This window comes from Chrysochloris asiatica, unplaced genomic scaffold, assembly GCF_000296735.1.
Source record: "Chrysochloris asiatica unplaced genomic scaffold, ChrAsi1.0 scaffold00083, whole genome shotgun sequence".
Classification (NCBI taxonomy): Eukaryota; Metazoa; Chordata; class Mammalia; order Afrosoricida; family Chrysochloridae; genus Chrysochloris; species Chrysochloris asiatica.
Window position 1 is genome coordinate 2642525 of NW_006408601.1, and position 9572 is coordinate 2652096.

The window sequence follows — 9572 nt, forward strand, 5'->3', positions numbered from 1 at the left end:
ATTAATTGATACACATAGATAAACAAAATGTGGTTCAGCCATAAAATGGGATGCTATTCAGTTAAAAAGGAGCTCTGGTAGTGTAGTGGTTACGAATCAGGCTGCTAACCTCAAGGTTGGCAGTTCAAAACTACCAACTGTTCCACAGGAAAAAGATGAGGTTTTCTGCTCCTGTAAAGATTTGCAGCCTCGGAAACCCTGTACAGGGTCACTATGAGTTGGAACCCACTCCAAAGTACTTAATAACAACAAGAACATTCAGTCATAAAAGTACTGAAATACTGATGTATGCTACAACATGGATGAAAGGAATCAAGAAGAATTCAAGTAGTAGAGCTATGGGATAACTGGGGTAAGAATATTTATAGGAATGAAAAAACAAAGATCACAATCATGTGGGAAGATTTATGGGATCTCAAGAAAAGACAAAGTACTGTGTTGAAGGGTAGTGAACAGTTATTTTATCTTTCCAGTATTATTTTGCTCTCCTCAATACCTGTGATGGCTAAAATTTTATGTCAACTTGACTGGGCCAGGATTTTCAGTGGTCTGGCTGCTAAAATGTAGTAATTTCTATGATAAGATCAGCTATGAGCAACCAATCAATTCAAAGGAAATTTCCTCAGCAACTTAGCCTGCTTCCAATATACTGGACACTCAGGCTAAACTTGTTTGCTTTTTTCTGGGTCAGGATTCAACTTCTGACTTGTCATCCAACCTCTGGTTATTTGGACTTGAGTCAGTGGCCTGTGATATTGCCTGCTGATCCTTGCTGTCATCAGTGGCCTGCCATCTTCTATTCCACCCTTGGGTTAATTCATCTCTATAGCCAGAAGTCAGCCTTCCAACTGATGTATTGCATTAGGCAAATCTGTGGAACAAGCCCTTTTTAAAGTGTTATATATATGTTGTTGTTGTTAGGTGCCATCGAGTCAGTCCTGACTCATAATGACATTATATAGGGTTTCCAAGGAGTGGCTTGTGAGCTTGAAGCATACTTTGTGGTTCAAACCAACATTGCAGTCCAGTGCATTAACACACAGCACCACACTAGGATTCCATATTATCATATATATGTTGTTGTTGTTGTTGTTGTTGTTAAGTGCCATCAAGTCAGTTCTGATTTGTGACTGTATGGGTTTCCGAGGAGCTGCTGGTGAGAGTGAACCACCAATCTTGCAGTTCAAACTGACTTTGCAGTCCAACGCATTAACACACAGCGCCATACCAGGACTTTATATATATATACATATCAATGTCAAGAAAACAAAAATCCTCACCACTGGACCAATAAACAACATTCTTATCAGTGGAGAAAAGATTGAAGTTGTCAAGGACTTCATTCTTCTTGGATCAACTATCAACACTCGCGGAAGCAGCAGTCAAGAGATCAGACAACGTATTGCACTGGGCAAATCTGCTGCACAGGAACTTTTTTTAAAGTATTGAAGAGCAGAGATGTCAGCTTGAGGACTAAGGTGCGCCTGACCCAGGTCATGGTGTTTTCAATAGCCTCATATAGATGCGAAAGCTGGACAGTGAATAAGGTAGATCGTAGAAGAATTTATGCCTTTGAGTTGTGGTGTTGGAGGAGAATACTGAAAGTGCCATGGATTGCCAAAAGAACCAATAAATCTGTTTTGGAAGAAGTGCAGCCAGAGTGCTCCTTGGAGGCCAGGATGGCTAAGCTTCATTTCTCATACTTTGGACATATTGTCCGGAGGAAACAGTCGCTGGAGAAGGATGTCCTGCTGGGTAAGGTGGAGGGTCAGAGAAAAAGAGGAAGACCCCTAACGAGATGGATCGGCCAGGTGGCATCATTGATGGACTCAGGTGTGGCAGCATTAGTGAGGTTGGCCCAGGATCGGACATTGTTTCATTCTGCTGTGCATGGGGTCGCTATGAGTCGGTTCCGACTCGATAGCACCTGACAACAATATACATATCCAGATGTAGGGTTCAGATCCAGCAAAAAGCAAACAAACATTCAATTGATTGCCTTCTCATAGCAGATCTCACTGTGGAAGCGATTACATTATATTAGTTTTCATTATGGGAGATTAATATGTCTTAACTGCCAAACCACCAAGAATCCTGGCCCAGTCTAATTATCACAAACCTTAACTATCGTAATCTCTAGTCACTGGTTGTGTAGAGTAGCCGAGGGCAGGCTGGATAGGTGTTGGCCTCTGCCATCAATGCTGTAGCTGGTGGTGGCAGTCACCCAATGGGTGGGGCAGCAGGTGTGTGGGTATGGCTGGGTAGGGCCGCTGGCTTCTGACTGATATAGGAAAAGTAAAATAAGGAGGGGGAAGAAAAGAAAAACAACAAAAAAAGGAAAATCAAGGGGAAAGAAGACCAAAAGAGTAAAGGAAGGAGGAAAGCAACACAGTACTGGTGCAAGATCTAGCTTTCCAATGTGGCTACAGTGGAAATATGGTGCTTGCTTGGCAGGAGGTGCACCACTGACTGCAGAGGGGCATGTGGGCACTGCTGACTATGGGATACTGTAGAGGCAGGCACTGTCAACTGTAGAGGCAGTGGGTCAGTGTGCCTGCTCTGCAGGATGAAACAGAAGGAAAAGAGAGGGGAAAGAAAGAAGGGAAAAAAGTAAAGAAAAACACAAGTGGGGAGACGAAGAACTGTTAAGGAAACAATAGCAAAAATAAGGTAAAAATAAGAAAATAGAATAAAAAGAAGAAGAAGCAGAAGAAACAAAGTGGCAGAGAACTAACTCCAGCACTAGTTGCCAAGTGTGGTTCCAGTGGAAAGTCAGCACTTGTTCTTCAGGTGTGCGTACCACCAACTACAGAAGGGTGGAGGCATTGATGTTGTCTGTTTGTCCTTGTAGCATTTTCCTGAATCCTTCTAAAGTTTTTTCTGTGTTCTCCTGGCTTTATTTTTCTGTCAATTCATTGACAGTACCAGAATATCTTTTTATTGAAATCTTTTTCAGTTAGTTCTGTTACCTTTTTTTCCCTCAGAAAGGTTTTCTGTCTCTGTTTCTTATTCATTGGTTTGAGCTATTTTCTCGTTTTTTCATGTGTGTTAATAACATTGTCTGTTGTCTCTGGGGCATTGTGGGATTGTTGTATTTGTAAAAACAAATAGTGCAGCTATTAGACTTTAAGGGTAGAAATCTCTGGTGGACTCTGACAATTCAAGGAGTTCATGAGATGGTTATGGAAGGCATGATACAGTAGAGCTCTTGGCCCTAGGTAGTATTCCTATTGGCCTCAGTTATCTGTGTTCAGGGCACTCAATCTGAAAGTAGTTCATAGGGACCCTTGATGAAGCTGGTTTCAGTGTCTGTAAGGACCAAGAGAAGCTGAGGGCAGGGTGACTGGTTAAATCCTGGCCTACAAGTTTTGTAGGTCTAGAGTGGAGTCCACCTGAATCCAAGCATCAAAGTAGCACCCCAAGGCAGCACAGCTGGTCCCCAACTCACAGTGGCAAGGCCCCCATTTACACGGCTCTGAACTCCCAGAGAGTCAGATCTGCGCTGGGGATGGATGAGGGTAGGAGGCTGTCTACTCCGGCAAGATTTATATTCTCCAAAACCTTATATATAGGGTTGCTTTGAGTCAGAATCTACTTAATGGCAGCAGGTTTGGTTTGATTTGGTTACATTTCATCAGCTAAACCTTTAAAATAATTGACTAAAATAAGAGTTTTGATTTTTTCTAGGCAACAGAATCATAATTGTTATTTAGAGTATTTTGATGATTTTAATGATTATACTTATCTGTTGTTGTTAAGTGCCATACAGTTGGTTCTGACTCATAGTGACTCTTACGTTTCCAAAGAGAGGCTGGTGGGAGTCATGGGCGAGCGAGCAGGAGGCTGTTCGGTTACAGGAGCGGAACAATGCCTAAATCAAAGGAACTTGTTTCTTCAAGATCATCTGGCAGTGATTCTGATAGTGAAGTTGACAAAAAGTTGAAGAAGAAACAGCAAGTTGCTCCAGAAAAACATGTGAAGAAGCAAAAAACTGGTGAAACTTCAAGAGCCTTATCATCCTTTAAGCAGAGCAGCAGCAGCCGAGATGATAATATTGTTTCAGATTGGGAAAATGAGGTATGTCAGTGTTCGGGACTTTAAAGGGAAAGGCCTAACTGATATTAGAGAATATTCGATGGACAGGAAGGTGAAATGAAACCAGGGAGAAAAGGTATTTCTCTAAATCCCGAGCAGTGGAGTCAGCTGAAGGAACAGATTTCGGACATTGATGACGAAGTAAGGAAATTGTAACATCAGAGCCATATCCAACTGTACTGCTCTAGTCGCTTTAATCTGTCTGTTTACACTGGCTTTTGTCTTCTAACCATTGTTTTCCAACTTATTGTATATTTAGATTGCAGAACACTTTGTACGATGAATACTTTTTTTTAGTGTGCATTATTAAAAATGTTCTGAGTGAAGCTCATTTGTCAACTTTATCAAGGAAAATTGCTTGTGCCCACTAACCTAGTGTAAATTAAAGTCAAGTAATACAATCTTAACTGCTGTGGCCTTTTTTCATCAGAAGAGTTGGTACTGTTTAAGGCCTAAAGTCACAGTTTATAAAGCTTTTGAGTTTCAACTTCTATGTGAAGAAGGATTTGCGTTTTGTTTAAGCTATAAACTCTTGATTTGGGAAATCCTCAGTTATTCTGTTCTCTTCCAACCAAAGGCCTAGACTTACTTGACTTTTCTATCCCAGTGATAACTTCCTCACCTCTTGTTTTTTTGTAACTTCATTTTCATTTATTAACAGATCTTTTCAAATTCAGCTTTTACTCTTGAATATATTAATGGTAGTTTGCAAATGTCAATGAAACTGTCAAAGTGTTAGTTATTGCAGTAAGGCACTTGTAATTAAAATACATGGGAACTACAATCACTGCTGGACAGTGAATAAGGAGGATCGTAGAAGAATTGATGCCTTTGAGTTGTGGTGTTGGAGGAGAATACTAAAGTGCCATGGACTGCCAAAAGAACCAATAAATCTGTTTTGGAAGAAGTGCAGCCAGAGTGCTCCTTGGAGGCCAGGATGGCTAAGCTTCGTCTCTCCTACTTTGGACATATTGTCCGGAGGAAACAATCACTGGAGAAGGATGCCATGCTGGGTAGGGTGGAGGGTCAGAGAAAAAGAGGAAGACCCCCAACGAGATGGATCAGACAGGTGGCATCATTGATGGACTCAAGTGTGGCAGCGGTAGTGAGGTTGGCCCAGGATCGAACATTGTTTCGTTCTGCTGTGCATGGGGTCGCTATGAGTCGATTCCGACTCGATGGCACCTGACAACAACAACAACACAATCACTAATTCTACTGCATTAAGTATTGGGAGATATGTAGCTTGATAAACACCGTGGCTTGTATGAAAACTGAGCAAGTGTATGTCATTGTAAGTGTTCGGTGTAGGTGTTATCCTATTCCATCTACAGAAAGTAAGGACCTAGATGTCTGATTTGCTTTCACTTACAAACATGTTCTCCATGGGATGATGTCTGTAAATTGAGATACTAATTAATTAGTGTAGGGTTTAATAAAAATTGTAAAAGCTTCCTTGCCTAACATTTTATTTGATAATATTGAGTATAGGTTATATAGCCAGAGATATTGAACTTTACTAATGTCATGGAGCTCTGGTAGCATAGTGGTTACGAATTGGGCTATGAGCCGCAAGGTCAGCAGTTCAAAATTACCAGCGGTTCCGCGGGAGAAAGATGAGGCGGTCTGCTCCCGTAAAGATTTACAGCCTCGGAAACCCTGTGTAGGGTCACTATGAGTCAGAACCGACTCCACGGCACATAACAACAACAACAATGGTAATGTCATTTTTTTGGAGGGTGGAGGGTGGTGGAAAGAGTATGTAGTTTTTGGCCTTTGTGTCAGTAGACTTGGTCATTTTGCAGTTAGTCTACTGGACAGTGGCATTCTAGACTCACTATTACTAAGTTTCAGCAGACTTACTTTGATTTATTGAGGCCTAGATTTCTGGGGCTTTACAGCAATAAATAGGGCATGGTGTGCCTTAGGAAAGAATGTTTGTAAAGGGAACTGTAAAATTAAAGAAGGTGGCAGTAAAGAGAAAAGAATTCTCTAAACTTAAATCATATAGTGACACAAAGTGATACTTCGATAAAATATTTTAACATTTTGATTACATTGAAAGAACACAGTTCTAGATAGAATAATAAAATGAAATTTTAGTATGTAAAAAAAATCTTGTTAACAAATTTATTTTTGGTAGCAGATCTCAAATGGTTTATCCTAGTAAGTAAGGGCTGCCATATCAGAGTCACACTATTTTGCTACCAAGCTTGATTCCTGCGCTCAGAACGGTTTGTGGTAGATCAGTCAGGAACTTGACTTCAGAGCCATCGTGAGGCGCTGTGTATTGTTGGTAAGTGCCATTGAGTGGGTTCCAACTCAGTGATCCTGTATAAGGTTGCTGAGGAGCGGCTGGTGAGTTTGAACTACTGACCTTGCTTGTCCTATAGCACCACACCAGGTCTCTGTGTATAGTTAACAATTTTCTTTCTAGCAGCTATTCTGTTTAGGTATATTTTATATCTTTTATGTGACTTTTTTTTTTTTTTTTTGAACTGGTGTGGCGCTGTGGGTTAATGTGCTGGACCTCAAAGTCGGCAATTCAAGCTCACCATTTACTCCTAGGAAGCCCCATACAGGATTGCTATGGGTCAGAACTGACTCCACGGCACTTAACAACACACAACTTTTTAAATATATTTAACTGTGACCCTTATTGCTGTTAAGTACTGTTGAGTTGGCACCGACTCATAGCAACTCTGTACAGGGTTTCTGAGGAACGGCTGGTGAGTTTGAACCACCGACCTTGCAGTCCAGTACATTAACCTGCAGTGCCACACAAGGACTCCTAATATAGGTGAATAATTGGGCAAATTAACCTGTCCTAGTATTTTAGCGTTCATCAAATAACCATAGTACAAAGTGTTCCAAGTGCATTATTTTAGACAAATGGTAAATTGATAACTTTGTTTCACTTATTTGGGAACATGCATACATCTTCTATAATTGGGGAGATTTGTGATTGAAGCTGCCTTGCTTTTAGCATACAGGGAAGGGTAATTAGAAGACAAAACAATGGCTAAATTTCCTAGGTTTATGTGAACTAGAGGTGTATATATTTAAAACTAATGTAATACAAAGATGGTGCTGAAGTCTATTACAAAGATTTTTCTAGCCGTTTAGCTTTATGTTAAAAGCTTTAAGGTTTTTTTTATTGGCAGAATTTGGTAAGTGGACTGTTAACTTCATTTAATTACATTACTGCGCATATAATATATAGAAAATCTTTGTGTGTGTAGGAAAAGATGAGATTGAACAATTTGCACTGTAAAAAAAAAAAAAAAAAGTTGATTCTTTTGTTTTCTGTTTCACCTTTTTAAATTCTTGCTCAAGGTTTTTCAAAAAGAAAGCTTGGCATTAGTGCCAGTATTCAGATTTTCCCTTGAGTGTGCTCAGAAGCAGGGCATTTTTTCCTCTTTATCTTTTGAAGTATGAGCAGCATTTGGTCAGTTTTTAATATTTTTGGAATTTTATTGAAAGAACAACCACTGGGGAAAAAAAACCAACAAAACCCCAAAAAACCTCTTGGTAATTGAATTATTCTCTTGTGATTTGCTTCATAAATACCTAAGAACTTATTTTGAAAACTACTCCCTCCTCATTAGCTAGTCACAATGCTGCAATCACCTTGTGGACATAGTGCGTCTAGGAGAAAACTGCCAAGAGACGTGGACAGAAAGTGCATCCTGGCCTGGCTGTGGAGGGCAAAGAGACAGACTCCAAAGTGTGCTGATTTCATACCTAGGCATTTCAGCTGAAATTCTTGGAAGCTCATTTTCTAGTATTTTAGCTAGATTAATTTCTGTGGAAATTAATCCAGTGAAACACTCAAAACGTTTTTCAGAAGTGGTGTTTTTCCAGATAATTCTAGGGACAGTCACATAGTCACCAATATGTAACTCTGCAATTGTGGAATGTTTGTATACTTTGGGACATTTTCCATGGATATGTCAATGAAAATACCACTTCATCTATGAATATATGAATATTTTAAATGTTGAAATAAAAACGAATGTGGTCTGTGTCATTGCAGTTTCACAAACCTGAAAAAAAAAAAGAGAGAGAGAGAGACTGGTGGGTTTGAACCAGTTACCTTCAGGTTAACAGTCCAGTGCTTATCCTACAGTGCTGCACCAGGACTCTGTAGTGCCATATTTTAATCACCACAGCTAATTTTGCTTAATTTGAAGTTATGACTTGTACAAATGTCTTAAGATTAGTAATACCTTGTTTAATTTCCTTTATTGTCACTGGGCTCCAACTATGAGATAGTATTCCTTGTTTTAGTATGTTGATCTTCCTTTGCAAACCCAACACTTTTTATATGAATATCACTATTAGAAAATAGTCGTATTTGTCATAATTTGTTTAGGATTAAATCCATATTAGATGTTTTTGTTTTGAGTTTTTATTGTATTCATTATTATCACTTCCACTTCTATACTCCATAAACCCCTTGCTGTTCTTTTTCATGCTAATGGCCACTGTAAATACTTACTAATGAAGATCAAAGATTACAGCCTTCAGTATGGATAGCAATTCAGTACCTCGAAAATGAAAATGTACAGGTAGACATTTTTAACAAAAGGAGGGGAGTAGTTGATTTTGCAGTCTAGGAGCGGAGGTCCCTGGAACCATCAAGGAAGAAGAGCAGAGTGAGGGACCCTACTCAGAGAAACAGTGATGCCAGAGATGGAGGCAAAGATGATGACATGGAGAGATGGAGCAACTGAGGGCTCTAGAACCAGAGAGGGAGAGGGGCTGTATGCTGACGACCGAGGGGCAGGCTTGTGAGGTATATCCTTTGGTTGTTTGCTGATGCATGGAGGGGATTGTAATCATGGCAATGAACTGAAATACGATAGGATGAATGTAAAGCTAATGTTCTCCCATGTAAACTATCACATAATTCACAATAAAAACTTAAAAAAAAAAAGTAGTGATAGTATATTGCCAGAAGTACAAACAAATCTGTCTTTAAAAAGTACAGCCAGACTGTTCCTTACAAGTAATGATGGACACTTTCATACTTTGGACATGTTGTCAGGAAGGACGAACCAATCCCTGGAGAATGACATCACACTTGGTAAAGTACACGGTCAATGAAAAAAAGGAAGACTCTCAATGAGATGGACTGGCATAGTGGCAGCATCATGGGTTCAAACTTAACAAAAATTATGAGGAAGGTACAGGACAGGACAGGGTTTGGTTTTGTTGTTCATAGGGTCTCTATGAGTTGGAACCAACTCCACAGCATGATAACTGCTGTTGAATTGGTTCAGACTCCTAGCAACCTGTATAGGGTTGGCTGGTGAGCTTGAACTGCCGACCTTGCAGTTCAAACCAACTTTGCAGTCCAGTGCGCTAACCCACAGGGCCACACCAAGACTCACACAATAACAAGCAGCCCCTGCATAGTTCTGTTGGGCTATATATTTCCACTCTGAAGCTCTTCTTAAGCCTTCTGCCCATAG

The 9572-nt window shown here is 40.0% G+C and overlaps 1 pseudogene; it reads left to right on the forward strand.

Annotated features, from left to right (window-relative positions):
* The first annotated feature begins 3867 nt into the window (after window positions 1-3867).
* LOC102820146 lies at window positions 3868-4251 on the forward strand (annotated as a pseudogene).
* Window positions 4252-9572: the final 5321 nt, after the last annotated feature.